Source organism: Balaenoptera musculus, chromosome 19, assembly GCF_009873245.2.
Source record: "Balaenoptera musculus isolate JJ_BM4_2016_0621 chromosome 19, mBalMus1.pri.v3, whole genome shotgun sequence".
In the NCBI taxonomy this organism is placed as follows: Eukaryota; Metazoa; Chordata; class Mammalia; order Artiodactyla; family Balaenopteridae; genus Balaenoptera; species Balaenoptera musculus.
Genome location: NC_045803.1, coordinates 52,229,991 through 52,244,045, shown reverse-complemented (window position 1 = coordinate 52,244,045; position 14,055 = coordinate 52,229,991). Strand labels below are relative to the sequence as shown.

The 14,055-nt window shown below is 45.0% G+C and overlaps 1 long non-coding RNA gene across 1 annotated transcript; it reads left to right on the top strand.

Annotated features, from left to right (window-relative positions):
* The first annotated feature begins 5,636 nt into the window (after positions 1–5,636).
* LOC118885725 lies at positions 5,637–10,445 on the top strand. The gene is made up of 4 exons (XR_005017546.1): positions 5,637–6,040; positions 6,787–6,870; positions 8,880–8,983; positions 10,080–10,445. It is a non-coding gene; the product is annotated as an uncharacterized LOC118885725 (long non-coding RNA).
* Positions 10,446–14,055: the final 3,610 nt, after the last annotated feature.

The window sequence follows — 14,055 nt, the reverse complement described above, 5'->3', positions numbered from 1 at the left end:
TTTTTTGCCTTAATGTCACATGACTGGAATCATACAGTTGGTTTACTTTTGAGTGTGGCCTCCTTCACTTAACGGTGCATTTTTGTTTTTTTTTTAAACAGTGCATTTTTGACTAATCCACATTGTTGCATGTATCAGAAGTGGTTTTTTTGTTTGTTTTGTTTTGTTTTGCCCAGTTGTATTTCACTATATGGATATACCATAATTTGCTTATCCATCCACCAGTTGAATGACATTTGAGTAGTCTGGTTTCTTCTGAGTTTTTGTGATTATGAATAAATCCATTGTAAACATTTGTATTCAGCTTTTTGCGTGAAAGTATATTTTCATTCTTCTTGGGTAAACGTCCAGGGATGGAATTACTGAGTAATATGGAAGTGTATGTTTAAATTTATTAGAACGTGTCAAACTACTTTCCAAAATGGGTGTACCATTTTGCATTTCCATGAGCAGTATGAGAATTCCAGTTGTTCTTACTCTTGTCGGCACTTGCTATTGCCACTTTGATTTTTAAAATTATTCTAGCCATTCTAATAGGTAATGGTGTCTCATTGTGGTTTTAAGTTGGATTCCCTTTCCTAATGACTGATAATGTTAACCATTGTTTCATATATTTATTTATCATCTCTATCTTCCTTGGTGAAGTGTCTCAAAATATTTTGCCCATTTTTTTTATTAGGTTGCTTTCTTATTATGGAGTTTTGAGTGTTCTTCGATAGTAATCCTTCATCAGGCATTTATTTTGCAAATATTTTCTCACAGCTTTCGGCTGGTTTATTCATTTTAACTGTGTCTTCTGAAGGGTAGAAATTTTTAATTTTGATGAGGTCCAACTTACCAATTTAAAGAGAAAGGGTTGTATTTGTTGTGTTGTATCAAAGAAATCTTTGCCCAAGTCAAGATTTCCTCCGATCCCAAGGTTTTCTCCTATCTTTTCTTCCAGTGTTTTACACTTAGGTCTATGATCCATTTAGAATTAATATTTATATATGGTACAAGATATAAACCAGTGTTCATTTATTTTGCATATAGTGTCCAATTACCATTTGTTGAAAAGATGGTCCTCAGTTCTGACTTGTTATTTATACCTATTTCTTTAGCTATTTTTAGTAGCTGCTTTAGGGTTTACTGCATATATTTTTAAATTATTGCAGTCAACCTACAAATAACATTTTAACCCTACATGTATAATGAAAGAATCTTACAACAGTAAACTTCCAATTCTTCTCTAAGGTAGGCCTGCATACCTGGGCCTCACAGGTGGGTTTTCTGTCTGTTTCTGTGCCTCTTCTCCATGGCAGCCAACCTCTGCGTTGCATCTGTGACGGGTCTTGTGGGACAGCTGTTTACTGCCCTTCTCCCAGTAGTAGATCTCTGTTGGTTATGAACTCTTTCATCTTTCATCGCCCTCCCCGGATACAGAGGGATTTTATCTTTTATCCTTCTCTGAGCCTGTGCCCTGGATGTTACAAGGTTTGCTGTGCCTCTCCAGGTAGCTTAAGGATTTTGTTCAGTAGGGGGAAAGGGTTCGTTCAGATGGGGCTTCCTGCCTCCCCATGGTGGCCGTGATTTCTCTCCCCCAGGCCTGCATCACCTAAGGTGGCTCACTCTGGTCTACTGCTGGTCCCCAACCTTCCTTGTGAGCATCTGGTGGACCAATTTGGAAATCCTACCAATGAGTGAGAGCTCCCGGTGTGTCTGTGGCTCCTAGTGGTCCCATATTCTCATGCTGGCCTAGACTCAGTCTTTGGCAATTTATTTAAAATTTTAAGGTACCTTCTGGTGTTGCTTCTTCCCACGGCCTGCCATGTGGAAAACTGTGCTCCCTGCCCCCTTGGAAATTGGGCTACTTGGTGGCCCTGTAATGTCAACTCTTTCACAGGTTCAAGAATAGTTCACCTGGGTTTTTCTTGTTGTTAGGGTGGGTGAACAGTTTTCTATACCCAAGGCGGAAGTGGGACCCCCTCTTCACACAAAGACCTTAAACTTCCAGAAAACACCCGCTTCTCTCTTAGACACATACAGGATATAGACCAGATCAACAAGTCACTTCAATGTTCAGTTCATCATTGAACAGCTAATCCAATCAAGACAATCTCTCTGAATTATATACCTAAGTACTGATTGATTGAACCTCATGAACTATTTACTGATACACAGATACACAAATCTCATTTTATCATTTCTTCCAATACATTTCTAGGCAGATGGTTTTAGCTTGGAATTCTTTTAATGCTATTTTAATGCTGTGTTTCTTTCCTTTTTAAAATATGGTAAAATAATTTAGTACTTGTATTAGTTTCTTACGTCTTTGATAACAGATTGCCCCAAACTAGTTTTGCCTAAAACAACAGAAATTTACTCTTTTACAGTTCTGCAGACCAGCAGTCTGAAATCGAGGTGCGGGCAGGGTAGGCTGCTTTTGGAGGATCCGTGTTCCGTGCTTTTCTCCTAGCCTCTGGTGGCGGCCAGCAGTCCCTGGTGTTCCTTGGTTTGGGGATGCATCACCCCAATCTTTGCCTCCATCTTTTTTTTTTTTTTTTATTTAAGTATAGTTGATTTACAATATTTCAGGTGTGCAGTGAAGTGATTCAGTTATACATACATATATATATGTATATATATATTCTTTTTCGGATTCTTTTCCATTATAGGTTATTACAAGATACTGAATATAGTTCCCTGTGCTATACAGTAGGTCCTTGTTGTTTATCTGTTTTATATATAGTAGTGTACATCTATTAATCCCAAATTCCCAATTTATCCCTCCCCCCTTTCCCCTTTGGTAACCACAAGTTTGTTTTATACCTCTGTGAGTCTCTTTCTGTTTTGTAAATAAGTACATTTGTATCACTTTTTTAGATTCCACATACAAGCGATATCATATGGTATTTGTCTTTCTCTGTCTGACTTACTTCACTTAGTGTGATAATCTCTAGGTCCACCCATGTTGCTGCGAATGGCATTATTTCCTTCTTTGTTATGGCTGAGTACTATTCCACTGTGTATAGGTACCACATCTTCTTCATCCATTCACCTGTCAATGGTTCACCTGGAACCAAATGATTTAATCAGTGAAGCCATTTGCTAATATAGTTGTGTGTGTGTGTATGTGTGTGTGTGTGTGTGTATATATATATATTTTTGTTTGTTTGTTTGTTTGTTTGTTTGTTTTTCTGAAACACCCACCAAGAAAATCATTAGACATACTTTGGCTGGACTGAGATTTTTAGTGGCTCTGTAGTTTCAAAGTGAATGGGGCACAGCATCACCAGAAAGCCCACAAAAAATTAAGACAAAACTGAATTAAGAGTAATTAATAACGCAAAGTTAGTTTATGTTGACCACAACAGACAACTTATGTTTGGCAGGTATAGACTCATTTCTCTGGTTTATATGGTCATTAAAATGAACCGCCATGGAGCCATAATGATCTGAATAATTTAATTCTGCTATTCAGCGATAAAGAAGAACTGAGTTCATATCTCGGCTAATCCATTTATAAGGTATGGGACCCTACCCAAGTTATACCGTGAGTCTGTGCCTCACTTTTCCCATCTGTTAAATAAAAATAATATTACCTATGTTCTCTCAATGTTGTCCTGAAGATTCAATTAGATGAGACCGTGTAGGCAAAGCAGGGGCAAGTTCCAAGCACTAATAAATGTTAGCTACCCTCCCCTTTGACCCCATATTGCTATTCATTAAATTAACCTTTCCCCACATGAACTGATTACGTAATGCTTTATGGCATTTTTCTGCTCATGCAGAAATGAAAGCAAGAAAAAGGCCTGGAATGGAAGTCAGGAGAAGTGGACTCTATAACCCAAAGACCTCTACAACCCAGCTGTTTAGGCTGCACAACTGGGCTTCCTTCCCTGGGCCTCAGTTCCTTTAACCACAAAGCCAAGGGCTCCAAAGTTATCTGCCATCTCTCAGTCCCTTGCAACCCGGACCGCACACAATTTACATATTGGTTGGCACAGTAAGTGTCAGGGATACATCCAGACTTTCACACCATCAATGATTCACTGATAATCTCCTAACTCAGAGAGTAAAATCAGCACAATCGGGAGAATAAAAGCCAGGCCTCTCTTTGCCAGGAAAGAAGACTTGGATTTGGGGGTAAAACAGATGCAGGACTACGTGGGTTTTCTGCCAGGCCCAGTGGAGAGTGTATTCAAGGCTTGTCTCCTCCCAGAAGAGCTGGCACCACCCCAACCTCAGCCTCACACAGACCAGCGTTTATGGCCTTTCCAAAACCTCCCAAGTATGTATTTCATAAAAGCAGGGCCTGGTTCAAATCCCTTGTAATGTCTCCAAAGGGAAAGAATAGAGTCAATAATCAGGGCTGTGTCTGTGTGTCGTAAATTCCCCAATCCCCTATTCCCTCTCCCAGCTAGCACACGCGGGCACACGCACACACACACCTAAACACAGCCATAAATATATACACTCCCATTGACTAGACTGGGGATTCAAATTACAGTTACAGTGTAATAAAACTGACTAATCTGCGGGGTGTGTGCAGAACTGTAAGTGTAAGTGTGTGTGTGAGTGAGAGAGAGAGAGACTTACAAGCCTCCTCCATTACTTGGGAGATCCCTCTGGGACACTGAAATAAGCTGTCTTCACTGAACCGTCCTGGAAGCTTCTTACCCCTGGATGCAGGGCTGCCTACCTAATTCACAGGCCCAGTCTTCAAAACTTAATAATTTCAAAACAGCACCAGCAGAGCCTGAAACCAAGTGTGAGATGAGACCTTCTCACTGTCAAGACCCCATACGATTGTGCAAGTCACACTCTGGCTTATCAACAAACAGCGGGTCTGGATCAGATTCTCATACCCTGCACCATTTCTTTAGGATATCTTACACTGAAATGGGCTCGTGGAGGTGTGTGACGTCACAGAAACGGAGTGGTCTTTGGAAAGAGGCTGGCCTGGGTTTGAATCCTGCTAGACCACATACCAACGGTGTCTCCTTGGACACTTTCGTTCCTCGTTTTGAACGTCAACATCCCATGTATTAAATGGAGACAGGGCGAGTCATTTCCCAGAATTACAAGGAGGATTAAATGCAGCAAGACGTATAAAAGTGCGAGGACAAAGCCTGGCACACAATAGGTGTTCAAAGGGCCCTTCTTTGGGGCACAGAACTTGCAGATCTGTTCAAACAAACACCACACTATTAAAAGTGAAGCTATTGTAATTGAGGTTTGCCAGGGGTCGCTGGTGATGAGGACCGAGTGGGATTTGAAAGCCTGACAAACCGTTTTCAATCTGTCCTTTCTTTTACCTCTAATGAGGTTTCTCCCTTGGGGGTGAGAAGGGATGACCTTCGAAAAGGCGTCAGAGTTTGGGGACTCAGGCAGGCATCAACTAAGAGTGAAGACAAGTTGTACGGGGAAAGGGGGAGGGGAGGAAGAGAAAGAAAGAAAAGTTAGCGCTGGAATCTGAAGAGTGCCTGGGTTTATTTTCTTGGCTGGGACGGGGAACTTTCTGGCAGCCAGGTTCTTGGACCGCGGCCGGCGGCTCCGCGGCTCCCATTGGTCGGCGCGCGGCTGTTGCTACGCGGGTGGACCAATGGCGCGCGAGGGGCGTTCTGGCTCCGCTCTCTCCCGGGATGGCCGCGGGAGCCCCGGGGACTCGGCAGGAGCGGGCCTCTCGCCGGGGCATTTTTTTCTTTCTTTCTTTTTTTTTTTTTTAATTTTATTTTAAAGGAGGGGCCGGCACTGAGTTGTGGGCGAGCCTGGGCGGGGCGGACGCCTCCCTGCGCCGCGCCCCGGGAGGTTGGTTCACCTGACCGACCCGTTCCTCAGGCTCCCTCGCCCTCCAGCCTTTACACCCCCTGGGGGAACAGGGCTGGACGCGCGGGCTGTTTTATTGTATTTATTTATTTTTCCCTCCTGGAGCCTGTGCGTGTTTTATGTTTTAATAACTTTATCAACTCCGTGAACTTGCGCGAGAGCACCGGCGGCTTCTCTCGCCTTCCTCCTTTTCCCCCCTGTCTCTAACTGGCCTCTGGGTCACTTCCAAAAGGTAAATTCCACCCCCCCGCACCACCCCCCCCCCCACGAAAGTCCTCCCCACCCCCATCCCCATACAGACACTGGTTTTGGAGCATTTGGCCTTGAGGAGCACAGTTTTCTTGCTGCAAAGCAGGGCCTCAGTTTCGAAGTTTTTCAGGAGGGAGATTTCCTGGGTAAGAGGGAAGGAGAATTGAGGTGTAGGCAGCCCTGGGTACTTTGGATTAATAGTAACATCAGTAGTGAAATAATAACTATCATTTGCTGTACCAGACACTGTACGGAACAACTGTATTACTCTGTATTAGACGCTGTGCTTTTGCTCTGAAGCAGTTGCCATGCTTCCTCCTATTTAAATCTTGTTATAGATGGGTAAACTGAGGCACCGAGCACTGAAGCACTTTGCTCCAGGTGGCCAGGCAAAAGCAGGACTTGAAGTCGAGTGTGTCTCTGGCTCCAGAACCCTTGGTTCTACCCACTTTCTGTGTTGTTGCAGAACTCTAAGATAGCCCCTGAGGTATGGGGGATCCCGGGTCCCCCATCTAGGCGAACGTCTCAGTTGAGTCCATGCCCCGCCCCCCGCCAGGTAGAACCAGCCTGTAAAAGCATTGCTCTAACACATGGCTGCACTTAACATAAACCCATCTGCATGCGGGGAGTCACTATTTCCCAATTTTGTGGAGAACCGCCCAGTTCAGCACAGGTAACAAAATGTGTTTCTTTGTCCTACAAAGTTACTTTTTTTCCTGTGTTTTCAAGGGGCTTCCTTCCAATTCTCCTGGTTATGGCTTCACCGTTGGCTGGCGTGGTCAGTACGGCAGGCGAAATTAACCCCACTTACAGGTGAGGACGGTGAGCACAGAGACGCAGCGCCTGTGGCCGAGGTCGCACAGGAACCCAGTGGCAGACCCAGGGCTGGAGTGGAGGCTTCCCCTCCTCTCTGTGCTCCCTAGCGAGCATCTCTGTTCGCCAAGAGCGCCATGGCCTATAAATTAGGAATTCAAAACAACAGCAAAAGGTAGGGATTAGGAATGCAGGAGAGAAAAAAAAAAGTCAGTGAGAAATGAACTCAATCCTATTTTTTTGTTTGGAAACTGCCTGGGAAGTGGCCCCATAGCTGGGAGCAGGATTGTCTGGTGGAGGAGTGTCTGCTGGCAAGGCTGGTTTCTACCTGGCAGAAGGCTACCTACCACCCTAGCCCTTGTTTTGAGCCTGGCACTGCAGCGAAGCATGTCTGTACTCAGTCTGCTGTTGCCTAATAGGCTGAGCAGAAAGGCCCGGACTAGCCTTCCCTCTGCCCTTTTCCAGGGGGAGAGGCTCTGGTCGTGCTCCCCTCTTTCCCTAACACAGCAGAAGCCAAGGGGTGTTTCTCTTCTGATGACTTAAAGGAGATGTGTCTCAACTTCCGTACCCAGGGTTACCCAGCTGCTGAGAGCCTTTCCAGCTCCACGCATCCCCAGAGATTCCCTGGGTCCCAGAAAGATAGTACTGTCTCCTTCCTTAAATCCCCCTAGCTTAAGAAGCCTAGCCGAAACCCTGCTCATAATCTTTCGCCATAAAGTTTATCTTCTAAAACCTATGGAAAATAAAAATCAGGATTGGGGCAAAGCAGATTGTTGTGTTTGTAGAGGCTGATATAGTTGCTGACTGTTTTCCCTGGTATCCCACTCTAACTCTTTAGGCAGCCTGGAATTTGAAAGAATGTTTGCAAAGCTGCTTTCTTCCTGAACACTAACCTAAATCCCTCTGGTTGCAACCTCTGCTCCTTCCCAAGCCTTGCAGGGCAGTGAGACACCTACCCACACAATGCTGTGTCTCCTGCTTTCAGTGTTCTTTATAGCCAAGAGCCACACAGACGTCCTTTCTCCTTCCACAAGCATTTCATTGTAGGGTACTCTGCCTCTGTGGTGGGCACTGGGGACTCCCACCCCAATGCTTGCAGTCAAATGGGAAAAATCTATTACCCAAACCCCATCACAAGCCCAAACTTAAACTGCTATCCATGTTACAAGAGAGACATACATACATGACACCATCACAGAGTATAAAGGAACTTAAAAGTCATCTATAGCAATCAAGACAGGCTTCCTGGAGGAGGTGATGTTTGAGCTGAGGTTTCTTGGATGGACATAGTGTAGAGGCTGGAGTGAGGGTGGATAGGAAGAAGAACCAGCACGGGCACATGCCCTCTGTTGGGTCTGATATCCACGTATCTGCTGAGAACATTTAGCAGGGCCTCTTGCAGTCCAATCCGCTCTCCATGGATGGGAAATTACTTTTTATTGAGACTGGTAAAAATCACCTTCTCTAAGAATATGAGTCTTTCCCCTAAGACAAGAAATCGGGACCACATGTTTAGGCCTGGTCTTGCTAGGTGGGTGTACAGGTCACCAAAGGGATAAAATCGACACTTTTTTTTTACTGCTTCCATAATCGGGGAGCAGGGACACTGGAGTCCTACCGATTTCTGCCTTGGCCCAGTGTAATTAGTATTATTAAGAAGTGTTAAACTTTCAGTGCCCCAGAACTGAAAGAGTTCACCCTCAAATGCCTCCACGGTTTATGAAGTGCTGAGTGGCAGCCTGGTGTTTCCTAAGTGTGACACCTGGGAACCCTTCCAACCACACTGGGAGATAGAACTGTTCAACCCCTTTTTGCAGATGAGAAAAACAAGGCCCAGAAAACCCTTGGGTCCTGACTTCCAGTGTGTGACATGGATACAGAATAGGATAAAGTCCCCTGTGATGGCTCATAGAATGAGTGTTTTATGTCACAGGCTCACAAAAGGTCAGGTTTGGACAGTAGTTCAGAGCAATTTGTTTTTCAATTCTTATCCGGTGTTTGATCTGCAGATACCCTGCACATTTTGCAAGTTCTCTTTATGATGACCTGCATTGGTACCTGTTTTCGCTAACTGGAAGAAATGTGAAGAGGATTTTCGCAGTTAGGAAGAAAGGTAATTGCTTCTCCACTTTACGTTGTTTCAGCTTACAAAAGGTTTTGTAGGGCCGCTCTACTTTCGGATAGGCGGGGGAAACCTGTGTTAACACCCCTGACATGTCCAGCCTCGACCTCAGTCTTTCCTTTAATAGGGAATTCACTGCCTTTTTGATGAAGCCAGGTTGACTTTCAAATCTTTGATGATTCAAAAAAGAAAAGACCTTCAGTCTCAAGACCTCTGAGCAAAGACATTCATTAAAGGTTTGAAGCAAGCTGGTGGGCATAAATAGCAATCAGGTGTACTGGAGATTATAGAAGCCCTGTGAATAAAGGAAGAACCCAGAATACCTTCGTAGAGATCCTAATCTAAGTGTCTCAGAGCCCTTGAGGGGCTACACTCCCATCGCTCCCTACAATCTCTCCTACCTTCTTAGGAGTTTGAATTATGATGTTAAGGAATTGAGTCAACCATACTTCTCAGTGGTCTCCCTATGGAAACCCTTCTAGATCTAATGCCACCAAAGTGAGGCTCTGAGGTCACCTTTCCAGGCTTTGTGCTTGGGTTGGTGGTGAAGGGCCACGGAGGTGCCATTTTCAGACACCTGGAGTCGGCTTCCCAAGCCCACAGGATCCCATACTGTGCTTCTTGTTGCCCCTCCAGTTGGGTGCTTCCCTAATGGATGTGAAGTAGCTTGAGCCCCTCTCCTAAGTGTCAATCACAGAAGCCTCCTCAAATAGAGCGTTTCTTGATTCATCCATCCATCCATCCGTTCAACACATATTTACTGAGCTTCTACTATACGTGACACTGCGAGGATGAAGTTAACAAAGCAGTCCTATCCCTGCTTTCAGGACACTTACAATCTAGTAGATGGAAAAAGACAATGTTGAAAGGACCAGGAATGAAATGTCAAATTCCCATGATTACGCAGAATCAGGTTTCCTCTTCAGACAATTCCTCTGGCTCCTGAGAATGAAATAGGGGATGGAGGAGCGGGAACCACTCTCCATGAGCTGCTCACAGCGCTAGCATTCAGTCACCTGCTTTTTAAAATTTCCTGCAGGCACCACACGTGCCCTGAAGTTACTGCGTTTGTTTCCTTCCTTCCCAGTGGCTGATCTGCCTTCACTCCACTGGAATGAAAGCTCTGTGAAGGGAGGAACTTTCTGTAGTTGGCTCACTTCTGAACCCCCGGCGCCAGCAGAATCCCTGGAACCAAAGGGGAGCCCCGTCATATTTGTTGAGCTAATGAGTGACTTTTTCCTCAAACCTGAGCGAGGTGGGAACGCTAGAGGCACCTGGGAGAAGGTGAGGAGGAGCTCCAGGAGGCAGTTGGATGCACGTGTACCTGTGGGGAATGTCCTTCTGCTGGCATGTGCTGTTGTCACACAAAGAGGCTGCAGTCTGCTCCCCAGGAATCCTTTGGGGATTTGGAAAGAAGACTTCTTTGTTTTCATAATTTAATTATTGGTTAACAATTAAATCCCAGTTCAGAGATAACTTCTTGAATTTGCAACTGAAGAACTTTTTTTTTTCTTTTACTCCCCCACCTCTCTTCCCAGAAATGGGTGCCTAGCCTAAAACCCGTGTACTTAGCAGCTGGCCGTGGAAGCCCATGAGTAATCTCTCACCTTAATCAAGGGAGGGAGAAATGGAAAACTTGATCCCCAGGTGGCTTCGTAGGAACGGAAAAAAAAAAAAAAAAAATGGAGATGCTGGCATCGTCCAGTGCTTATAATATTTTCCTTTTTTAAAACAGTCATTTTTTTTGTGCTAGCAGCGTGCTTTGTAATCACTGCTGAGCATGATTTTCTACATCAGCAAAGCATTTTATTTATTTTGAGGAAGCCGCAGTTGAGGTCAAGTGTGGGTAAGGACTTCTTTCTTAAGGCATAGAACAAACAGCTCAGACCCCCGGAAGGATCAACGTGTATAGAGTCCCTGTTGCCCTTGGTAACATCTCCTCCAAAGATTACGTCTCCCATGGGGTGATCTGCAAAAGGGGAAGGGCCACACTCTGAAGGGGTTTGACCCACAAAGAAAGAAGAAGCAGTGTCTTCTCGTGTTGTCAGGGCTGGAAGGGAGGGCTCTGAGCAGAGTACCTGCATCCACCCTGTCTTTGTGGCATGGCGCTAGCTATTAGGGATGTCGTCTCTCATCCCCACATTGCAGACAAGGAGGGGGCGGTGGGATGTCACTGGAGGAGATGGAAGATGGATAGCCCTGGACGTTCCTCTGTCCTATTGACGCAGACACACCCGTCTCTCTGTCTCACTGCCTGCATCACCTTCAATTTGGCCAGATGGACATCATGGGGGAAATTTCATCCGGACCAGGAATCTTAAAACACTAACAAAAAGAGCTGGCTCCTGGGAGAAATGAGGATGGGGCCATTAGAAGTTGGGAGCTGGGGCCATTAGGAAGCAGCCAGGCTATGTTGATGCACAGGGGGATTTCTGCTCGATAAAGGGAAATGTGAACACAGGTTAGTGCTGTGATTACAGCATCCTGGAGGGGGGCCCTGAGAGGCCAGGAATAGATTTAGGCTCACTCGAGCAAAGACTGGGGGAGGGAGGAAGGTCACCCCTTCAGATCCTGGCGAAGGTGCGCATGTGGTCAGAGGTGGTCTTCTCCACCGCACAGATGGGACGGGTCCTTTCGAGTGTCACCCCGGGGAGTGGCACATGAGTACTGTATCCTCAGACCTGGGAGGACTGGCCCCTCAAGACTGGGGCAAATTAAATGCAAGCCCAGAACAGAACTCTTGAGAGAGCTTAGGAAAGGCTTTGCTGCACACTGTGATAAGATGGCCGAGTCCCCCCTGCTTCTGGGGGGCAGTTTGGCAACATCCATCAAGAGCCTCAGAAAACGGACACAAAAACACACAAATTCGTTCTGAAAAAATACTTAGATATCCACACAACGATTTATCTAAGAAAGAGCATCAGTGTGATATTTGTAATGGGGAAAAATGGGAAATAATCTACATGACCAACAACAGAGGAAATAGCTAAATCAATTGTAGTGCATTCCTACAGTGGCACTTAGCAAACCTTTAACTATGAAATCATGTTAATGGCATGGAAGAATGATTATGGCCTGTTAAGTAAAAAAATGCAGGTTACACCAAGAAAGCAGATGGGGGGCTTCCCTGGTGGCGCAGTGGTTGAGAATCTGCCTGCCGATGCAGGGGACATGGGTCCGAGCCCTGGTCTGGGAAGATCCCACATGCCGCGGAGCAACTAGGCCCGTGAGCCACAACTACTGAGCCTGCGCGTCTGGAGCCTGTGCTCCGCAGCAAGAGAGGTCATGATAGTCAGAGACCCGCGCACCGCGATGAAGAGTGGCCCCCACTTGCCGCAACTGGAGAAAGCCCTCGCACAGAAACGAAGACCCAACACAGCCAAAAATAAAATAAATAAATAAATAATAATTAAAAAAAAAAAAAAGAAAGCAGATAGGATATGATCACAACTCAATAGAGAAAAAGGTCTGAAAGAAAACAGACCAAACTGTTAGCAGTGGTTATATCTATGTATCAATAGTAGGATTCTGGATGATATTTTATATTGTTTTCCTAGTGTTCAAAGTTTTCAAAAGTATCTACTTTCACATGTGTTAATACGTATGAATACGTATAACATAGACCACTGTCCCTTCCTTATCTTTCCTACTCTGCTTCATTCTTCTCCACACCGATGTTCACTGACATCCTATGTATTCAGTTGTTTATTTTCTGTGTGTCACTGGTGCTCTGTCCTCTAGAATATAAGCTTCCCAAGGGCAGGGCTTTGTCTTGTTCAGAAATCTAAATCCCCTTCCCTCCCTAGCACACAGCCTTAGACAGAATTCAGTAACTGTTCACTGAAAAAGTTGATATGCTCTTTTGATAATCATAACAATGGAATATTATTAACATATCAAGAAGAGAAGTTGGAATTGCAGAGAAGGTTATGCTCCCCCCTGCCCCCGCCATTTTCATGACCATGACAAAGTCAAACCAGGTTGCAGGATGTATTGAGCTTATCCTCTGTCATGGCAGCTGATCAGTGGTAGCCATTGACCGAGTCCCAAATGGGGAAGGGTAGTAAGAGGCAATCCATCAGTAGAAAGGTTACTTTGATGGCCCCAGAGCAGATGCCTTGAACCATGGGACCCCATTAAGAAAAGACTCAGCCCTCAGGACTGAAATTCCCTGGGTAAGGCCAGTGTGCCCTAAAACCTGGCATTGGCTCTGTGAATTTGGTCATTCCATTTATAATGTCCACCTTTTCCCCTGAATAACTGTTGTCCAGTCACAGTAGATGCATCATAAATTTCACCTGAAGACAGGTTTAGAAGGTACATGGTATACAGAAAAGGTCTCAAGTACATATTGATTTAGAATCCTGACTCCACACTTCTTAGCTGTATGACCTCACTCAAGATACTTAAACCTTCTTAATCTGTAGTTTCCTTACCTGCAAAATAATCCTAATCTTACAAGGTTATTCTGCATAGGAAATGAGACTGTATAGAAAAGGTCTCACATAGAGCTAAGCATATGGCTTTCCCCAAATTCACATTGTCCACCAACATGAAAATCTGGTTTTCTAAGAATGAACTCAGTAATACTGACGTACAACAAATATCAATTTCCACATTCGTGAAAATAAGGGCATAAAGTCCTCTCCTTTGAGGTGTGAATTCTTCTATCCCGTTGTGGTCTGCCGGCCGCTGACATCCCTACCACCTGAAGCGTTTGTTAAAATGGGGTACGGGTTACAGATTCCCTGGCCTCACTGGACTTCTAAGTCGCAGTGTCTAGGAATGAATCTGAAAAATCTGCAGTCTTAAAGGGTCACCGGGTGTTTCTTACGTACATTCAGACGTGAGATCCATCGCAACTCGTGTTTCTAAGAACATGCAGAAGAGCCTGTAGCCTTTTTAAAGTCAAGGCACGAAGTTTGCTTCTTTCCTCCTCTTCCAATCCAGGGTTTTCCTTCTCATGAGGGCGACATCTCAGAGTGTGGCCTTATGAAAGAATACAGACATTTGCCATGTAGAATCTGAGCTCCCTCCAAATACTGTTCGGTGACAGAACCTTG